Raw genomic sequence first — 21,026 nt, forward strand, 5'->3', positions numbered from 1 at the left:
GCCTTGAGTTTCTGCCTTGTCTTGCTCTGGTGATGGGTGGTAGCCTGGAAGCTGAATAAACTCCTCCCCACTCCCAGATGCTTTGCACTGTGGTGTTTATCACAACAGTAGAAAGCAGGAGGAGCAGAGGGATGCCCATGTGCTAAAGAGGCTCGGAGGTGTACGCCAGCAGCAGCTACCATTCAGCTTGTTTCCCGAAGACACCCACTGCGCTGGACTACTGACACCTTTGGCTGTGCTTACCAACTCTGAAACTAAATTGAACCAGGCACATATTTTCTTAGATGTAAACTTCAAGCTTTTGCATTTCATCCACCATTGATGGGCTTTGGTTGTTCTCCTATGTGGGGTTTTATAAATAGTACCTACCCCACGGAGTCACTTTCCTGGATTACATGACCAGGATGCGTTGCTCAAATGTAAAGCTTTCCAATGTGTGAGTGTGTGCGTGTATGTGTGCATCTGTGTGTGTGATGTGTATCTGTGTGTGATGTATATGATGTGTGTGTGTGATGTGTGTATGTCTGTGTGTGTGATGTGTGTATGTCTGTGTTTGTGTGTGATGTGTGTGTAATGTGTGTGATGTGTGTGATGTGTCTGTGTTTGTATGTGATGTGTGTGTCTGTGTGTGTGTGATGTGTGTGTGATATGTGTGATGTGTGTGTGATATGTGTGATGTGTGTGTCTGTGTTTGTGTGTGATGTGTGTGTGCATCTGTGTGTGTGTGATGTGTGTCTGTGTGTGATGTGTGTATGTCTGTGTTTGTGTGTGATGTATGTGTCTGTGTGATATGTGTGTCTGTATTTGTTTGTGATGTGTGTGTGTCTGTGTGTGTGTGATATGTGTGTCTGTGTTTGTGTGTGTGATGTGTGTGTGTCTGTGTGTGATATGTGTGTGACATGTGCATGTGTGTGCATCTGTGTGTGTGATGTATGTGTGTGTGATGTGTGTGTGATGTGTTTGTGTGATGTGTGCATCCATGTGTGTGACATGTGTGTGTGTGTGCTTGTTCGTGTGTGTGTGTGTGTGTGTGTTTACTTATTTTTTTGGGCAGATTTGTATTCAGTCTTATCTGTCTTTCATCCAGTCTAGAGTGGGGTGACAGGCTCTGGGCAGATCTGAACTGGCTTTTGCCAGGCCTATGCAATATGCTTCTTGCTTCCAGGTCTAATGTTCATATCCGTGTGATTTTTCTCTTCCAGAAAACTTGCAGTCTGGTTGCTCCATGTTGGGGTATAGGCAAACAGAGTGGTAGGGGTGCTCACAGGGATCCCCATGATCCTGGGTTCAACCCCTAACATGTTTTTTAGAGACTAGGAAGCCAAGAAGATGCTGGCCCTGACTAGGTCCTTCTTGGAGAATGAATTATTTGTTCACAGAGAACAATGAGATGATTTTTTTGGCCTGGAAGTTACTAAAAAACATGAGGTATCTTTATGTTAAAATCCAGATCTTTGTCATCAGATGGAAAGAATCAAGGAGATAAAGTCTGAGAATAGTAACCTCAGTGCCCAGTGGGCAGCTGTGCACACTTCCTCTGTCTAGAGAGCATCCAAGAAGCCGATTCTCCCATCTCAGCAGAACACACCTGCTCCCTCGAAATGAGTTTCTGCAGTATTCTAATTTCATGATTGCTGTGGTTTATTTTAATTCTAAAATACATTTTTAAAATGAAAATTTAATCACATCACTTCTTCCTTTCCTATCTTCCTTCCTATTCCTTCCACATCTCCTTCCCACTTCTGAAAATGATGCTCTCTTTTCTTTGTTTATTATTGTTACACACACACACACACACACACACCACACACACACATGCAAACACATTCACAAACACAAGTGCTCACACATGCACACACATGTACACACATGTACACACACATACTCTCTCTCTCTCTCTCTCTCTCTCTCTCACACACACACACACACACACACACACACACACACACGCACATGCACACACTGTTGAGGTCTGTTTTAGGTGCTCACAAAGGGGAAGACATGGAGATAGAAGGTTAGATGGTGGCAGAAGTTGTACTCATGGACCCTGACCTCACATCGTGGTGGAGCAGAAAGTAAAGCTCTTCAACTAATTTTTGGGCAAGTTGACCTCTTTCTTCCCCTCTGACTCCCCATGTTTGTGTTTATAGATGTGCACAATTCGTGCCACACTTCCTGAGGCAGTTGGTTTGTTTTTCTTCTGTTCTTTAGATTGTGTGTAAACTGTATTGACCTGTTTTTAACTTCCCTGATCTTTATCTTCATCAGCTCACAGCACTGAACTGTCACTCACACTGTTGAGCTGTCATTCATACTGTTGAGCTGTCACTCACACTGTTGAGCTGTCATTCACACTGTTGAGCTGTCACTCATACTGTTGAGCTGTCACTCACACTGCTGAGCTGTCATTCACACTGTTGAGCTGTCACTCACATTGCTGAGCTGTAACACTGCTGAGCTGTCACTTACACTGTTGAGCTGTCACTTACACTGTTGAGCTGTCACTCACACTGCTGAGCTGTCATTCACACTGTTGAGCTGTCATTTATACTGTTGAGCTGTCATTCACACTGTTGAGGTGTTACTCACACTGTTGAGCTGTCACTTATACTGTTGAGCTGTCACTCACACTGTTGAGCTGTCATTCATACTGTTGAGCTGTCACTTATACTGTTGAGCTGTCACTCACACTGTTGAGCTGTCATTCATACTGTTGAGCTGTCACTCACACTGTTGAGCTGTCATTCATACTGTTGAGCTGTCACTCACTGATTTCATTTTGGTTACTCTAGAGTTCCATTTTGTTTTGCTCTCAGACTTATGTATACTCTCTGTCTCTTTGTTGGTAGTCCATGCTCATTCTATTAATTATGAAATCCTCTCTTAGTTCTTGAGAAGTAGATCCCTTTGAATTCATGTGTTTGTGTGTATGCATGTTGCATGCATGTGTATGTATTTGTGTGTGCAGCAGGGTGGCAGCCAGAAGTTGTCAGGTGTCTTCCTTGGTCATCTAGCTGTCTTTTTTGTTGTTGTTTTTTGAAACAAGTTTTCTGATAGAGCCTGGAGCTTACTGCTTCAGCTAGATGGGATGGCCAGTGAGCCCCAGGGATCCTCCTGCTTCCTCCACATCCCCAGCCTGTGGGTTACAAGCATGCAGTCCAGTGGGTTCTCACGTGAATGCTAAGGATTGAACTCAACCTCTCATGCTTGCAGGGCTGGCTCAAGCTCTACCAACTGAGTCGTCTCCTCAGCCTGCCGATCTGATTTATAGTAGCCACTTGAAGTTTTGCCAAGTCCAACATTTGGGGCCTCCCAAAGGCAAAGCAGGTTTGCTTGTCTCTCCCCTCCCCCAGTGTGTGCTTTTCTGTTTCCTTACATGTTTAGTGTTTGTTTTGTGAAAAAACTGGAAATTTTAGATAAGGTTCTAACACTAAATAGTGATCTGCATTGTTTGATAGATCCCTGTTTGAGTTCATTGTGCAGTGACTTAGCTTATGAGTTCAAAGTCGCATCGGTACCCTGTGAAAAGTGAGGTCTCTGGTTTTACTGCTCATAAGGCACAGCCTAGGGTACCCCTGACCTCTCTCCTCTAGGCTGATGATGGTTTTATGAGGGCTCTCTCTGACCATTTCCCTGATGTCAAAGTTACTTGGCAAAACTTCAAGTGGCTAAAAACCAAAACAAAACAAAAAAAGAAACAAAAAAACCAAAAAACCCCCGAAGTCACCCACACTTGGTACTTGTTTAGTCTTTTTGTTTGGATCTTTTAAAAAGAACACAATTCATGCCACACAGCCTAAGCACTTGTTTCAAATTCAACTTCTTCCTTCTACTTGCAAACGGAGTCTTTCTAATTAAAAAGCTGCAGAAGACCCAAGTCCGTTGTTTGTTTTCTTCCTGAAGTCAGCAGGATGGCTACATCCTCAGGGCTTTTCTATGTTGAGTCTGACATGAAGGAAAAGAAAGGCAGTCTTCGCATCCTAAACCATGGAGGTTGAAAGACATCTGCATCTCCCTGGGGAAAGTCATGGGATGGAAGGACCAGGGCGCCTCACTGAGCAGGCCACAGGAGAACTCTTGACAAGTCCTGAGTTCAAAATGTTGAGCTGAACCTAAAGGTCAGGAAAATATTCATCTTGTGTGATCGGGTTCCTCACGGTCCAGCACAAGTACTCGCTTTTCTTGGGAGGCGCCCGAGGCATGCCTCACTCGCCATCTTCACTCCTTCTCCTCACCCAGAGTATTCTTGCTTGACTGTTTTCATGAGTGAGGATCCTTGAGTTGCCCACAGTTCCCTGCTCTGCAGTGAACCCTGTGATGAGCACCCTCCAGAGACCTTTCCTGGTGGTCTCAGAGGGCGTCTCTTGGATTCATTCCTAGGATCAGGATTCCTGGATTGCGTACTGGCCGTTTGTATCCTTAATTAGATGGATGCTAACCTGCTGCTTTCAGAGATTGAGAGGGAGGTTCCAGCTTAGCCACAGCTTGGTGGTACACAGCTTTCTATATTTGTGTTGATCCTATTGGGTATAAGTGACATTTCACTTTAAAATTTACGCTTTAGCAGTAATGGCTGTCAGTGTGTCTTCAGAGCTGCTACCAGGCTGGCTTTTTCTGTCTGTGGTAGTCTGTTTATAAACCTCCATCTGTTGGCATTTCTTGTTCTCCCTGGATGTGACCTGCAGAGCTTTGGGATTGGTCTGATGGGTTGGGGGTGGGGAATGGAGAAACAGCCCCCCCCCCCCCCCCCCCGCAAAGGCTGGGATCCTGTGCACCATGCACTCTGATGGAGACACACCAGCAAGCAGTGCAAAAACTCAGCGCATCTATTATATGCAGCATAGTGAGGAGGTGGGCTAGCTGATCTCTGTAGGGGAGAAGTCTCAGGCTGCAGTCACTTCCTGGAGGAGGAAGTCCCTGAGCCTGACCTAGGGAAGGCCTCGCCATTCCCATAGATCCTCGACATAGCTGTGCCTTCGTCAACTATACACATTCACTCGGGACTTTGTCCTCTTCCCATCCCTACTCAGCACAGGAATTCCTAATATGGTCCAGGTGTTCTGGATTCTATTTTCTTGTCCATTTCATGTGGTGGTTTAAAGGCAGACTCTACCCTGGAGATCAGGTGTTCAAGCACTGGGCCTGCAGATGGTGCTGCTGTTTGCGGAGTTGGTAGGATCTGGAGCCTTACTTGGAGGAAGTACATCACTGGTGGTGGGATTTGAGAGTTTTTAGTCGTACCCTACTTCCGGTTTGCTTTCTCTGCTTCCCACGTGCCACTGAGATGTGATTTTCAGCTTCCTGCTTCTGTTGCCATACCTTTCCCGCAGTGTCGGACATCCGGCCCTTGGGAACTGTGGCAAAAACTCTTCCAAACGCTTTTGGTCATGATGGTTTGTTACTGCAACATAGAAGCTGTCACAAAGAAGACTCATGCACACAAATGGCCTCCCAATGGGAACCACAGAAGAAAGTATCTGCTTTGTGTGGGCAAGCATGTCTACGACAGTCCGGGCCTCTGGAATGTCTTCTGTCCTATTTTTGTGGATTCTTTGAAAAAGTTCACAGACAATCAAAGACCCTTCAGGAATAAATCAGGGACTTAAATCCACTTAAGGATCTTGGGAATTACATTTAAGTTGACCTTGAGAGCCACATCCTTGCTGCTGACACCACAGCTGTTAGAGAAGTGGCTCTGGGCCTCCCCTGTCGGCAGCAACATGACATCTACAAGAAGCGATGAAAGCCAAACAAAGCCGTTAGGTATAATTCACCCTAGCTCAAAATGTAACTATACTCTCATAACCCTAAACATCAAACAGCTCTTAAAATGATAGTGGTTCATAGACCACAGGAACATAGAACAGGAAGTTTGAGACGTTCAAAGTGGATGAGATTAATAGACGATAAACACACACTTTGTGTATTATACTGCACACTGTGCTACATTAAAGGGGTGGCAATTTTTAAAATATCAAACAAAAAATCAAATAAGTTATGAGCCGTGATGTATAATACTGAACTGATTAGTTTTTGTAATCTTTGTACAATCATTTGTGTTTTAGGAATCTTAGTAACATCCTTTGAATCATGTCTAAGATCTTCAAGCTTTTCTCTTTTAATTCAAGACTGCATGAAATTGCATCTCCTGACTTCTTATTTGGTAGCTTAGCAACAGCCTCTAAATTTGCAGTTGGCTGGAGGTGGGTCCCATTCTGTTTGTTCCCATCTGAGATGGAGTTGACCCTGCTGGCAGAACTCACAAGCTTTGAAAGAGTGGCATATTTGAACCTGGAGCTTTAGAACGCCCCTCCTCACCTTCCTTCCCTAGGGTTTGTGTGTAAGTACCCTCTAGGCCCTGTTAATCAATAAAACCAGGAAAACCTTTTAAATGAAGAGCTGTATCACTCCTGAGGGAGGTAGATTGTATTTCTTAATAGACATGTCCCCTGACTGGCTGGCAGCTAAGCGCCACACTGAAAGGTGATAATTTCCACTCACGGTTGAAAAGGAAGTGATTTCTGAGTTGTGGCATGGATCTGCAAAGACACCAGGATGCATGTGTTTCTACAAACACCCCTTGCATGGAACTCACGGGGAGGGGGGGGTCAGTCCCCAGCTGAGTGAGCTGTGACCTGGGAGGGCTGTGGATGCCTCATGAACTGACGTGGGTCATTGATCATTAGGTCCACCTCCAGCACATGGCATTTCTTCTGCAAACCCAGCAGCCAGCTGCTCCTAGCCCAGAGACATGCCCTCCTTCTGGGTCTGGACCTGTTGGAGCAAGGGCTGACTGGCACTCATCCCATGTCATGGACTCTCTTAAGAGTCTCAGTTCCTTAGAATCCCTGGTGATCAGGCAGCTGACATTCTGTTGAACTCGTATGTGAGTAGGAAAGATGACAAGACAGTCAGATATTTCTGATAAGAAGACACAGTGGTGATACAAGCCTTTAATCCCAGCACCTGGGAGGCAGAGTCAGGCAGATCTCTGAGGTCGAGGCCAGCCTGGTCTACAGAGTGAGTTCCAGAAGGGCCAACGATACACAGAGAGGCCCTGTCTTGAAAAATGAGAGAGAGAGAGAGAGAGAGAGAGAGAGAGAGAGAGAGAGAGAGAGAGAGAGTCAATCCTTGGTAAAATTCCCAGGGTATGGGGCACCGTGACAGCCTTTTTTGTCACTCTGAAGGAAACGAACATTTCCTAAGGAAGGTGGTGTGACTTGGGTTGGCAGCAACGCTCCCACTTGCCACCCAAACCCTCACGTTCTTTTTTCCATGCGTTCCCTAAGCTCTGGTCTGGACGCTACAAGCTGGCATTTCTACACAAAGAGCGCCAGCCCTCCAAGCCCGAGTCTTGCCAGTCATGTATCCTTCTCCTTCCCTTACGGAAAACTCGGTCCTAAACCCACGCGCCCTCCCGTGGCCCTGCACTCAGGACCCCCTTCACCCAGCGCCACTGGACAGGACGTGTGTTTAGGTTTCCCTAGAACTCTTGGAGTCCTGCTTGCCGTCTTGCTTTCTCTCAGCACCACCCTTTCATCGAAGGTGTTTGGCTCTATCTTCAAAAACATTCCCAGAATCCAACCGTAGTCAGGCACCTCCGCGCGGGCGTAGAGTTCAGGCTGCTCGCCCCTCTTCTGAGCTTTCCTGTTTTGCCAGGTTGCCTTTCAGTGGCCGCCCAACTCATTCTGAATGGATGCCCTGCTAGCTAGCGCCTGTATTCCAGCCACACAGGCCTGCCCCTGGTGTTTGAACACCCCACGCCTTTGCCACTTCCTCTTACTGTAGAACAAACCTGGGTTACTGTTCTGATAGTACGCGTGGGAGGGGCCTTTCTCATGTATCTCTTGTCACAACATCCATCCCATCGAGAGACTCTGTCTGCTAATTCTGTCCAGTTTTTTATTAGAACATTTAACGATATTGAGAAATACTGGTTTTAAGGCATTTATTATAGAAAGGAAGAGAGAGGGAGAAAGTAGGGAGTAGAGGCTGGCCATGGCCACGTGGTGGAGGGGAGGGAGTGTGGAGAGAGGGGGAGCAAGGGAGCGAGAGGCAATATGATTTATTTTTATTTTATATGCATTAGTGTTTTGCTTGCATATTTATCTGCGTGAGGATATCAGATCCTGTGGAAATGGAGTTACAGCTGTGAGCGGCCATGTGGGTGCTGGGAATTGAACCTGGGGGTTCTGGAAGAGCAGCCAATGAATGCTCTTAACTGCTGAGCCATTTCTCCAGCCCCAATATTGATATTTTAATGTACATTGGAAAGTAATTTCTGGGAGTGTAGAGACTTTTTTTTTTCTAAATATAATCCCAGCATCCAGCACAGGTCCTGCCTCCTGCCCAGCATCCCTCGAAGGGCCTGCTTCCTGTCCCAGTATCTAGCAAAGGGCCCATCTCCTGGCAGGTGCTCATTAATTAGTATCACAATGGATTTCCTCAGTGCTGTAGCAGAGCCTCAAACACTGGCTGGGAGCTGGTGTCCTGCTGGCCCTGAATATTGAATATTGGTGTTTGATTTACTTAGAAGACAAAATACCCAGATAGCAAAAAGTTCTTGTGAGAGTGGACTCTGCTTATGTTGCCCCAGCAAGCCCATTTCCTTGGATGATTCTGCTGTTGCCCCACCTGGAGGGTTGGTGCGAGTGTTTCCTAGTCAGCCTGTGAGCTGCTCAGGAGGGATTCCGGGCCTTGCTGTAAGGAGGTCCTTCCACAGTGGCTGGGAGTCCTGGTTGTGCATAGGGCTGGGAAGGACACTGGCGTGGAGCTTGCCCACTGTATGACAGCCTATGTCCCTGGAAGCCAGGAGAGGCAGCTGCCCAGGTTAGTTACTTTTCTGTTTGCTGTGACAGCTTAAAGAAAGACAGGTTTATTTTGTTCAGAGTGGTTTTCAGAGAAGGGGGAATGATTTGCCTGCTAATTATAGAGATCAGAGGAGGAAAAAGGCCAGTACTGAAGGGGGGCCATAAGTATGTAAAGGCATTGCGGTGGTTGAGTCTGGTCCCTCTGGGCTCTGAGCTCACCGGCTTTGGGTTCTAGCAGCTGATCTCTCTGCTGCGTCTCTAGCAGCACCCTGTTGAGAGATCTAGGAGGGGATCGGTTGGGGATATGGGGGTGGGGTGTTACGCCATTCTGGAGGTTCTTCTATCTCTGGATAGATCTCGGGAGGAGCCGAGGGTTGAGGTTCAGCCCCCACCGTTTTTATTTTAGTTTTTTTTCTCTGAGTCGCAGAGAGCTAGGACTCGGAAACCCAGGTTGTTCTTCTGAACCCAACGCTTCAACCAGGATGGGGGGTCCTGCGCTAAGTTTTCCCAGATGAGAATGTAGGGTGCTTGATCTGGTTGAGACCCTGGTCTCTTCTGGAAAACAATATCTTTTATGGCAGAAATCACAATCAAATCAAGAGTGCCCTCTGGTGGCCAACCAACATCAAAAGCTGGCCATTCTGTAGAGCAGAAAGTTCTCCAAAATCTCTTTCTGACATCCACAGACAGATTGTAAGCCCTAGTCTTAATTTCAGTCTAATGCTCGAGAGTCAGTCCAAAGGGAGCGCTAGCAGTCTGTCCCATCGTCAGAGACACATACAGGGAAACAAACAATATATACACACAAAGAGATTACAAAAACCTAGACCAGGATCCAATCAGACGGCTGAGTGAGCACACTCTCACTTGGCACCCCGATGGGAGATCTCCAGGAGTTCCTGGAGCTCTGTCAGACCTCCTGGGACGTCTCCCAGGGTGGCAGCCCGGTTACTCCTCACACGTCTGTCAGTAACCCTCCCCTCCATCCCGGACAGGGAGTTCATTGCTCTCACGAGCGTGGATGACTACAAACTGAGAATACCGAATTCAAACTCATCTGGCAGACAAAGACATGGACAGACAGGATCCTACCTCCAAGCGGGGGTCTCTGAGAATTGGGGTAGGCCACAAATCCCAGTGGACGAACCCCCACATGTAAGACCCCCGAAGCTGGGCCTCCGCTCAAGTCCCAGGATGAGCTGGTCAGCACCCCAAAGACTAGAGAGAAAACCACACCTGATGCAAACTGCAAGAGGCTTTATTATCAGCTAGCTGAGGACAAACTCCTTCCACTGTGCAGGGCAGGGGCATTCAACTCCGAGCGGTAACAGTAGGGGGCTTTTAACAGCTAGCTGAGGAGTTGGGAGGAGATGGGAGGAGAGTTGGCTATAGCTCCTTTCTGGCGAGGGGTGGGGGGAGTGAGCTGCAGCTCCTCTCTAACTCCATGTCCTTATAGATCTTCCTACAATTATTGCATCTCTGGCTGTAAGGCACTGAAACAAAAAGGCTTTTTGCTGGCTATAGAGAACAAAGAGCTTCTTTCTGGCTGTATTTTTAGAGATCAGGAAAAACAAGCTTGGGGGACGTCCAGGAGCTTTACCTTCCAGGAGAAACACTCTAAGTCGGGGTCTCACAGTATCAGGAGCAGTGGTGTCAGGAACACATGGTGAAGAATCACTGTTGTCAGGAGCACAAGGCAGAAGGAGCACAGGTGGCAGAAGCACTGTGGCAGGAAAATTGGTGGCAGGTGTACTGTGGCAGGATCAATGTGGCAGGAGCACTGTGGGTGGAGCATTGGAGTCAGGAGCATTGGAGTCAGGATCACACGGTGGAAGGAGCCCTGTTGTCAGGATCATATGGTGGCAGGAGCAGGAGGTTACAGGAGCACTGGTGCAGGAGCATTGCAGCAGCAGGAGGATGGAGCAGGAGCAGGTCATAGCAGGAGCACTGTGGCAGGAGCACTGTGGGGGGAACACTGGTGTCAGGAGTATTGGAGTCAGGAGCATTGGAGTTAGGAGCACTGAGGTCAGGAACACTGGTGTCAGGATCACATGGTGGAAGGAGCAGTGGTGTCTGGATAACTGTTGTCAGGAGACCTGCTGGCAGCAGCACTGGTAGCAGGACTACATTGTTGCAGGAGCATTTGGTGGCAGGAGGACTGGTGTCAGGAGCACAGGGTGTCAGGAGCACATGGTGGAAGGAACACAGGTCTCAGGAGCACTGGTTGCAGGAGCAGGAGGTAGAAGGAGCACTTGTCGGGAGCACTGGAGTCAGGAACACTGGGGTAAGGAGCACTGTGTCAGGAACACATGGAAGAAGGAGCACTGGTGGCAGGAGCACATGGTGTCAGAGCACATGATGGCAGGAGCACATGATGGCAGGAGCACATGATGGCAGGAGCCACATGATGGAAGGAGCACATGATGGCAGGAGCACTGGTGTCAGGAGCACATGGTGTCAGAGCACATGGTGTCAGAGCACATGGGGGCAGGAGCACATGGTGGCAGGAGCACATGGTGGCAGGAGCACATGATGGCAGGAGCACATGGTGGCAGAAGCACATGATGGCAGGAGCACATGGTGGCAGGAACACTGGTGTAAGGATTACTGGTGGTAGGAGCACATGGTGGCAGGAGCACATGGTGGCAGGAACACTGTTGTCAGGATCATGTGTTGGCAGGAGTATTGGTGTCAGGAGCATTGGAGTCAGGATCACGTGGTAGGAGCAGCCCTGTTGTCGGGATCATATGGTGGCAGGAGCAGGAGGTTACAGGAGCACTGGTGCAGGAGCATTGCTGCAGCAGGAGGAGGGAGCAGGAGTGCTGTGTCTTGGTGTCAGGAGCACATGGTGTCAGGAGCACTGGTGTTATGGTCACATGGTTGAAGGAGCACTGTTGGCAGGAACACATGGTGGAAGCATCACTGTTGTCACGAGCACATGGCAGAAGGAGCACGAGTAGCAGGATCACTGCAGCAGGAATATTGGTGGCAGGTGCACTGTGGCAGAGCTCTGAAGTCAGGAGCACTGATGTCAGAAGCAGGAGGTAGCAGGAGCACTGTTGCAGGAGCACTGGTATTTAAGTAGCCCAGATGTTACTTAATACTCCTGGGAACTTTAAAACATTGCCTCTGCTACCTCCTGCTCCTTTTGTCAGTGCTCCTTCCATCATGTGCTCCTGACTACAGTGCTCCTGACTACAATACTGGAGTCAGGAGCACTGGCGTCAGGAGCACTGGTGGCAGGAGCACAAGGTGTTAGGAGCACGTTTTGGAAGGAGCACTGGTGTCAGGGCCATGGGTGGCAGGAGCAGGAGGTAGAAGGAGCACTGTGTCCAGAGCACATGGAAGAAGGAGCAGTGGTGTGAGGAGTACATGGTGGAAAGAGAACTGGTATCATAACATGGTGGAAGGAGTACTGGTGTCAGGAGCACAGGTGGTAGGAGCACTGTGGCAGGAATATTGGTGCCAGGTGTACTGTGGCAGGAGCACTGTGGCAGGAACACTGTGGCAGGAGCACTGTGGGTAGAACATTGGAATCAGGAGCATTGGAGTCAGGATCACTGGTGGCAGGAGGACTGGTGTCAGGAGCACAGGGTGTCAGGAGCACATGGTGGAAGGAACACAGGTCTCAGGAGCACTGGTTGCAGGAGCAGGAGGTAGAAGGAGCTCTTGTCGGGAGCACTGGAGTCAGGAACACTGGGGTAAGGAGCACTATGTCAGGAACACATGGAAGAAGGAGCACTGGTGTTAGGAGCACGTGGTGGCAGGAGCATTGGTGACAGGGGGACTCTGACAGAAGCATTGGAGTCAGGATCACATGGTGGAAGGAGCCCTGTTGTTGGGATCATATGGTGGCAGGAGCAGGAGGTTACAGGAGCACTGGTACAGCAGCATTGCTGCAGGAGGAGGGAGGGAGCAGGAGCACTGTGGCAGGAGCAGGTCATAGCAGGAGCACTGTGGGTGGAGCACTGTGGGTGGAGCATTGGAGTCAGGAGCATTGGTGTCAGGGACACTGTGGCAGGAGCACTGTGGTAGGAGCAGGTGTAGGAGGAGCACTGTGTTTCAGGCGCACTGTTGTCCGGAGCCTTATAACCTGAGCACTGTGGCAGGAGCACTAGTTTTAGGAGCTTGATGTCAGGAACACTAGTGTTAGGTGCACTGGTGTCAGGAGCACTTTGGCTGGAGCTAGGAACTTGGTGGCAGGAGCACTGTGGTATGAGTCCTGATGTTAAGAGCAGGAGGTGCCAGAAACTAGATGGCAGGAGCAGGAGATAGCAGAAGCACTGGTTTTAGGAGCACTGAATATAGGAGCACTGGAGTCAGGTGCACAAGGTGACAGGAGCATCTGTTTGCAGGAGCACAGTGTGCCAGGAACACTCATGTCAGGAGCTGGCCGTGGCTGATCTTATTGTCTGCAGTGAGGAAAGGGAGGCAGAGAAACAATGGTGACCTGCATGCTTTCCTTTCCCAGCCTCTGGCATGGTGCTACCCAATTCAGCATTGGTCTTCCTCTTCAATTAAACCCCTGTAGAAATACCCTCCCAGGCACAGCAAGATGCCCTTTAGATGACTCCAATTCCCATTAAGGTCACTATCAAGATTCACCACAACACAGGCTCTCTGGGAACCCAGGATGGGCATCTCAGCTCTGGCTGATGGTCCAGACCTACTGCTCTTTGTCTCCTGTCTTAGAAGGGAGGTTCCAGAAGCTCTCTGACTGCATGGGCCTCGAAGGGCTCTACAATACGCTGGCCCGTCTTTCTCTCTGTTGGTTTCTTAGTTAGGTGTTTCATTGCTGTGAAGAGACACCATGACCAAGGCAACTCTTATAAATGAAAATATGTAATTGGGGCTGGCTTACAGTTTCAGAGATTCAGTCTATTATCATCATGGTGGGAAGCCTGCCAATGCCTAGGTAGACATGGTACTGGAGAAGTAGCCCAGAGTTCTACATCTTGATCTACAGGCAGCAGGCGGAGCCTGGCTTCCACAGGCAGCTGGGAAGAGGCTCTCTTCTGCTCTGAGCAGAGGGGGCTTGAGCATAGGAGGAGACCTCAAAACCCACCCTTACAGTGACACACTTCCTCCAACAAGGCCACACCTCCTAAGAGTGTCACTTCTTATAGGCCAACCATGTTCAAACCACCATAGATGAGCTCTCGCATCAAGTTTAGCCTTTGTCCCTCCAGGGCTGGCGTGTATGCCTGAGGGGGCTGAGAGGAAAGCCAGGGCGTCTGCTGCCTTGCAAGGGAGAGCCTGGGGCCTCTCTTCTGTGTAACTTCTTTGAGCCCCACTTCCCCATCAGCCAAGTGTAGTGGAGCCTGGGCCATAGGAGTTGGGAGAGCTTCTGCCCCCTCCCCCCCAAAGCTGTCTAGCTGAACCTACTCTCTCTGGTCTGACTGAAGGGCTCTGCCTGCTCTTCTCTGTAGCTCCCTGCAGCTTCCAGGGTCAGCTGGTGTCCTCCAAAGGATTCCTTCCTTCTAGAGCATGGTTCCCTGTTTTTCTGGATCTGGTCAAGATTAGGGTTCTGGGTGAGAGGAGAGACCCATCTGACCTTTCAAGGTCACCGAGCACTCCGAGTCATCTGGGCTCCTGGGATGCTTTGTGTCCTAAGTGGCGTGGCTGCTTTCCCCCTGCTTGCTCCCCTTGCCTGCTAAGCTTGCAGCTCTCCAGCCTCTTGTGCTCGAGAGCAAGACTCATCAATGGTCGGGCTTGGCCCTGGCCCACTGCTCGTGGTCCCACTTGGCATTCACACTCCTTGCCTGCCTCTGTCATGTTGTGGCAATCTTCAAAGCTTGCCAGCAGCAGTTGCAACAGAGAGGGGGTGGGTGGGTACATGGATGAGTGGTCCTAGGGTGTTAGGGGGTGTCCTTTCTTTCCAGGGACAGTGAGGCCATGCAAGGGAGAATCTATGGGGCACGGTGGCAGGGGGATGATGGGGGGGGGGAGGGTAGCGTAGGAAAGGTATCTGAGGAGGCGTGATTCTCTAGATAAAAGGTAAAATGGGAACTGAACTGGGGATAGGCCAGCAGTGGAGGCCTTGGGGGTTATGGTTGATCATCATTGCCTGGTCAGCAGGGCGGGCACAGGAATGGCTCTGGACACTGCCCTTCCCACTAGGCACCACAGTAAACCCACCTCAGGTGTAGGGCTAAGCTGACCTCTCTGACTATGTCTTCTGAGTCTGCACTGACACAGTCCAGGCAGGTATCTCCTCTCCTCTGCTCAGAGGCTCTTTGCATGGAAGGGCAGGGCTTGGGTGTGTTGTGAGAGTGCTGTGTGCTCATGCTCATGTGTGGGTGTGGTCCTGTGAAGATGAGAGGGTATATTGCACGGGCATGCACTGTGTACTGTATGTGTGCTCGAGCCCACATGTGACTGGATGAGTATGTGTGTGAACATAAGGTGTGTGCGAGTGTGTGAGGTGTGCACACGTGTGTGCTGTCCTCCTGAGGCTTGCCTCCTGCCCAGAGCAGTAACCTCCCTGGAGATCCCTTGTCTTTGCCTGCCCTGGCCTGTGCCCTTTCTCACTAGAGCCTGACTCAGCCCTGCCTGCTCACACTGTGCCCTCAAATTTCACTCTGGTGAAAGCTGGGCATCCTACAGCCGCACTCAGCTGCCGCTCTCAGCTCCACGGTCTCCTCCCTCCCTCCCTCTCCCCTTGGGTACTCACTGGAAAGGCTGAACATTGCAAACCCTTGACTTTATTATTGTTGTTGTTGTTGTTTTAGAATTGCAGATTGATCGATATCTAAAATCTGATTGATTAATTTAGCGTTTTGCCACCAAGTCAGGTGGCAGAATCAGTCACAGGCTTCGTTTGCTTACATGCTGTCTTTGTGGAGGCCTCAGGAGCTGACACTGTGTGGTCTCAGGCTGTTTTGGTTCTTGGCATCCCTGAAAGCTGGCTCCCCATTATGCTGTTCTAATTTCTGGTTTCTGATTCCTCTATGCCATTACACCAGCAAGAGATGCACCAGCAATGGCCCTTGGGGTTTAACAGTGTTGGATTCTTTGCTTTTTAATTTCTCCTGACTTTTCCTCTCCATAACCCCTGAGGGCAGTCCAGTTCATCTTGTGAGGATCCTTCTTGGAAAGGAACACAGACTTGCATTTCGCATTAAAAAAAACAACTGGAAAACTTCCCATGGGTCCTGGCATAGTGCCCTCCACCCCCACCCCACGTCTGGGGAAGATCTTGTACCCTCTGCAAAGACTTTCATGTTGAAGGTTAGACCTAGGAAGAGGGGAGATGCTGAAGTCAAACATTTGATTTTTGATTCTAGATCTTGTTCAAGGGCTTGTATCTCAAAAACTAGAAAAAGCTACGTTAGAGTTAGTTCAGCTCAACATGTTCCAGGGCCAGTGAGGGTGGAAAGCCTTACAGTCTTTCTGCGATGGTGGTAGTGCTGCAGATCATGAGATGCTCAATCAGAACCAACCAGATCCGTTACCATAGCAAAGGTGTGTACTGCACTGTGCACATAGCTGTGCACCCGGTTTGGACTCACTTCACAGTATGCACTCACTTTAGGAAGGTTTCTAAGACTTGCTCACAATTACCAAGTTCCTGACCCAGCCTAGGTGCCCAACAACATAAACAGGCTCAGTAAATGCATCCTTCCTCAGCTTTTTGAGTGCTGGGATTACAAATGGGAGCCACCGAGTCTGGCTTAGACTTGAAAAAGAGGGAGATCTTGCTGTATGTGACAATCTGAATCAACCTGGGGGATTTTATGCTAAGTGAAATAAGCTATGCACAGGGAGAGACATGCTGCATCATGGCAGTCGTGTGTGGAAGCTAAATAAATTGAGCTCGTAGCAGCAGAACAGAATGGGCAGTACCAAAGGCAGTACCTACCAAAGGGAGGCTAAGAGGAGAAAGGCTCAGCGGAAGGTTGTAAGGTTTTAGTGACACAGCTCTGGAAATCTAATGGATAGAATATGGCTATAGTTAGCAATCAGTGTTATAAATAAAAAATATAATGGCATACTTAAAAGAAGTTCCAAAATCAGCATAGGGCATTCCATTCATCTTTGCCTCACAGATGATATTTTATACATTACCACAGTATATTATCAAAACTAACATTAGTGGTGCTTGGGGTGAAGAGATGGCTCAGCAGTTAAGAGCTATTTCTGTATTTCCAAAAGATTCAGTTTGGGTACCAGAACGCATGCTGTAAGGATCACAGCCCTAGGGCACCTGAAACAAAGTTCTGACCTTTATACCTTCACACACATGACACATAAATACATACATGCTCTCTCTCTCTCTCTCTCTCTCTCACACACACACACACACACACACACACACGCTTGGAGAATAGATAGAGGTGACTAGTGGGAGGATAAAAGGGGTAGGAGCTAAAAGAATGAGAGGAAATGAGTGTGCTTTAAGTTCACGACATGAGAGAAAATGATCATGAACCCAACACTATGTACAATGGACACAAGCCAGAAAGTCTATGGAGACCAATGACCACCAAGGCCACTCACTGTCACTTTCACTGTGTTTATCAGCGATAAGTCACTGATGACATGTCAAGTCTGAGCTACTGGTCCGCCCAGAGCAACTCTATTTTCTATGGTAAGGATATCTCTACCTATTGTCACTATACTGCCTGGCTTGTGGCCGTGGGAAAGTGATAGCAGGAGCAGGTGGGCAGGGAGTGACACCTCAGAGCTAACCCCAGCACAGGAACAGTTGAGAACCACGCACAGTCTGCAGCTTGGCCGGCACGCCACAGGGAGGCTGCTTTGTATTAGAGGTCAGGCCTGACCCACATCCTCTCTGACCCATTAGGAACCCAAAGGATGACTGAATGGAGGCTTACTCCCATCCCTCAGTGAGAAATGCTGACCAGTGTCAGCCTACTCACTCTGTGGGCGCCTCTCCAGTAGACCAGTAAAGACAAGATTTGAAGACAAGCCAATCTCTCCACTCAGATGCGCTGTCCTCACGTGAGCAGAAGCCTTCTCCGAGAGCCCTTCATGGAGACTGTTCAGTCGGGGCCAATGAATTTATCATATATTTAAGTTATAATCTTGACAACATGGTCGTGAGTTTCTGCACCCACTGATCCCTCAAGGGCAGTGTCCTCTCTATGGCTCTGGTTCTAACCTACATTCTGGTGAGTTCAGGTTGACCTCAAAGCTCTATTTCCCATCATGCCACACATTCTGTGGGACAGAGAAAGCGGGTGGAGTTCTAAGGGTGAAGCAGCGAGAGAGAAGAATCCGACATTTTCATAATGTGCCAATGACACTTGAATCTTTCAAATGACTTTGGAGTCTTTATGCGCCTCCAGACAGAGTGAGAAAGCAAACCACAGGGTCCTTCAAATGCACTGGCTGAGTCCCGTGTGGATGAAAGCAGATTCATCTGTAATTTTCATTGCCACCATTAAGATTCATGAACACCCACACATTCCCCACAGCGGACAGCTAGCATGAGACATTTCCCTTATTTCTGCATTAACTTAAAGATGATCAGTATTCAGTAAAATGAAATTTTCTTCCCCTGTTAAGGTTACTAAGTGGCCTTTTTAATGTCAACGAAACATTTATATATTGGAGTGGTTTTTTTTTTTTTTTTTTGGTGGTTATTCCACTTATTAGGTCTCCATCTCATTTCAGTCAAATGAATGGAGGGAGGAGTGTCTGGCACTTGTCTGGAAAGACAAGGTTTGAGGTAGCTTTCCCAGTGACACCTTAGCATCTGTAGAGAAGATGGATACAGAGTCAGCTCAGGAGGGCTGCACTGCCATCCTTCCAGTCTCCTTCATATCAACTGACACTGTAAGATCAGTTGTTTAGACTGAACAATGTTGCTAAAAGCTGAGGTGTCCATGTTCTTACCTGAGTCTTGAATTCGCTACTTTGATGTCAGAAGATAGTGGGCTCATCACTGTTCTTAACCGAGTCTGCACCAGGAGGGAAATAAAGAGAGATTAAAAACCCTGTCTTCCTCATGGCCAATTCTGGCCCCTTGAGCCTCATCTTAGAGGGAGGCAGCCTATTAGTACATGAATAAAGGTGATTGCTTTAATTAATTGTTTGCTTTAGTTAATTTGGCCATGATGATTTGGGTCAGTGGTCTTTTTCCATGCATCGTTGGGATTCACAGTGTCTTGCTGGTTAGATCAACCACACTATAGGGCGGGCTCCATGTTGAGGAGTATTCCTAATACAAAAGGAGCTGATGCAAAACGAGTGTTTATGTTTCACTTGGTTTTGCTTTGGCTTTTTCTTTTTTCTTTTTGGGATTTTTATTGTTCTTTTGCTTCTTTATTTTGCTTTTATGTCTTTGTGAGTTTTTTGTTTCTTGCTTTCTCTTTCTCTCTCTGTTTCTTTGTTTCTCTTTCTCTTTCTCCCTCTCCCTCCTCCCCCCCTCTCTTTCTCTCAGTAGTCATGACAAACATTTTTAATTGGTACCCAAGGACATTTCTATATAAATAAGGTTTTCCTTGAGTAAAGGTTTTGGTAGTTTGCTACATAAGAACTTTGTTAATTCTTGAACTGCAATTGTTGTACTTCCCACCAGAGCCTTCAGGCTCAGGCAGCCTCCTAAAGCACTTGCATTCTGATACATTTGATAACAAATGCCAGAGAGACAGAGGCAGGAGGTTGGTTCTCTGCAAGTCTCAGGTCAACCAGGGTTACATAGCCAGACCTTGTCTCAAGAGATAAAGCTAGCTCTGTATTCCTGCTTCTTACACACAGCTACAGGAACAACCCGTCTCCATCTGCAGCTCTGGTCTGATTAGATTTGGAGGAACTGGGCTATGATATGGGGGAAAGCAGGTTCAACAACTCTCTGAGGCCCACAGATTTTCCTATGAATTTCCCACGGACACTGCTTGAAGGGAAGGGATGCGCTTGCTGCTGCTTGTGCTTGGGGCTGGTATTACAGTGGACAAACCAGCGCCCATGCCTCTTCACTAGGTAGCAGTCTCACAACACTTCTTTTTTTCCCTCCTTTTTAAAAAAAAATTGGATATTTTCTTTATTTACATTTCAATTGTTTTCCCCTTTCCAGGTCTCCCCTTTGGGAACCCCCCTCCCTTGCCTCTATGAGGGTGTCCCCCCTCACTCTTAGCTTCCTGCCCTGATAATCCCCTATACTGGGGCATCAAACACCCTCAGGCCCTCGGACCGCTCCTCCCACTGATGTCCAACAAGGCCATCCTTTGCCACATATGCGACCGGAGCCACGGGTCCCTCCATGCACTCTCTGTCTACAGCACTTTTGATGACACTCTTGGTCTTGAAGCCCGGCCAGGGCTACAGGTGTGGAAGAGGGCAGCCACTGAAAAGAGAGCGAACCTCTGTGTGGGGTTTGGCACTGTGTCCCCAGCAGGAATGAGGAGAAGGCCTGGGGCTTCGCCAAGAGGCGTCAGGTGCAGAAGTGGGTCCATGACCGAAGACACCACACTCTGTACAAGCAGGGCATCCATGCTGAGCCCAGACCTGGGGAGGGGTGCCACTGGAGGAGAACCCCTCCCCATTTAACCCCAGGCAACCATTACCCAAAGCTTCCTTCTTTTCCTTTTTTTAAGAGAGGGAGAGAAAGAGAACATAAAGTTGGTGGATAGGGAGGTAGAGAGGAACTGGGAAGAACTGGAGAGGATGAGAAAAAATTTTCAATAAAAAAGAATCCTAGCTTTACCTTGTTAGATCCAGAGGGGTCCATCTCCCAGATGTCAATGCTGGTGACAAACCTAACACCAGGCAAACAGAAGGATTGCGATTAGACAAACGAAAGCCTAAGTCCAGCATTCCCCAGGAATCCATAAGGTGCGTTTTGGTTTACCAGAATCTCCCTCAGTCTGGCCCTGTGGGATGGTGAAAGGCAGCCTGTTTTCTGGTTGAGCTAAGCTTAAACCCCAGAGACACAGCAGGTGTTCCTGTGAGGACCGGAAGGCGTTTGCCATGCCCCCAGACACGAGGCTCCTAACACGAGGCCTCAGCTCTCCATGATTCTGTGCCCATCAGTGATGTAGGGCAACTCCCCAAGTCCCTAGTATTCTGTTTGGATTCCACCCCCACAGTTACCTGGCAACAGCCAGGTATACTCCTCCCCATTAGTTACCTGGCAACAGCCAGGTAGGCCTGGCCCACTGTAAAAGGGGCTGTTTGCCCCCTTTCTCCTTCTCTTACTTTTGACTCTCTCTCTCTTGCCCTCTTGCTCCCACTCTCTCCGAATTTCCCCCC

General features: G+C 48.6%; 1 long non-coding RNA gene across 1 annotated transcript; it reads right to left on the reverse strand.

The window, feature by feature from the left end:
• Positions 1–16,774: 16,774 nt before the first annotated feature.
• Positions 16,775–20,811, reverse strand: Gm11981 (predicted gene 11981). Its single transcript, NR_046025.1, has 5 exons — positions 20,626–20,811; positions 20,482–20,533; positions 18,672–18,736; positions 17,693–17,811; positions 16,775–17,016 (listed from the first exon to the last, which is right to left on the reverse strand). It is a non-coding gene; the product is annotated as a predicted gene 11981 (long non-coding RNA).
• Positions 20,812–21,026: the final 215 nt, after the last annotated feature.

This window comes from Mus musculus, chromosome 11, assembly GCF_000001635.26.
Source record: "Mus musculus strain C57BL/6J chromosome 11, GRCm38.p6 C57BL/6J".
Classification (NCBI taxonomy): domain Eukaryota; kingdom Metazoa; phylum Chordata; class Mammalia; order Rodentia; family Muridae; genus Mus; species Mus musculus.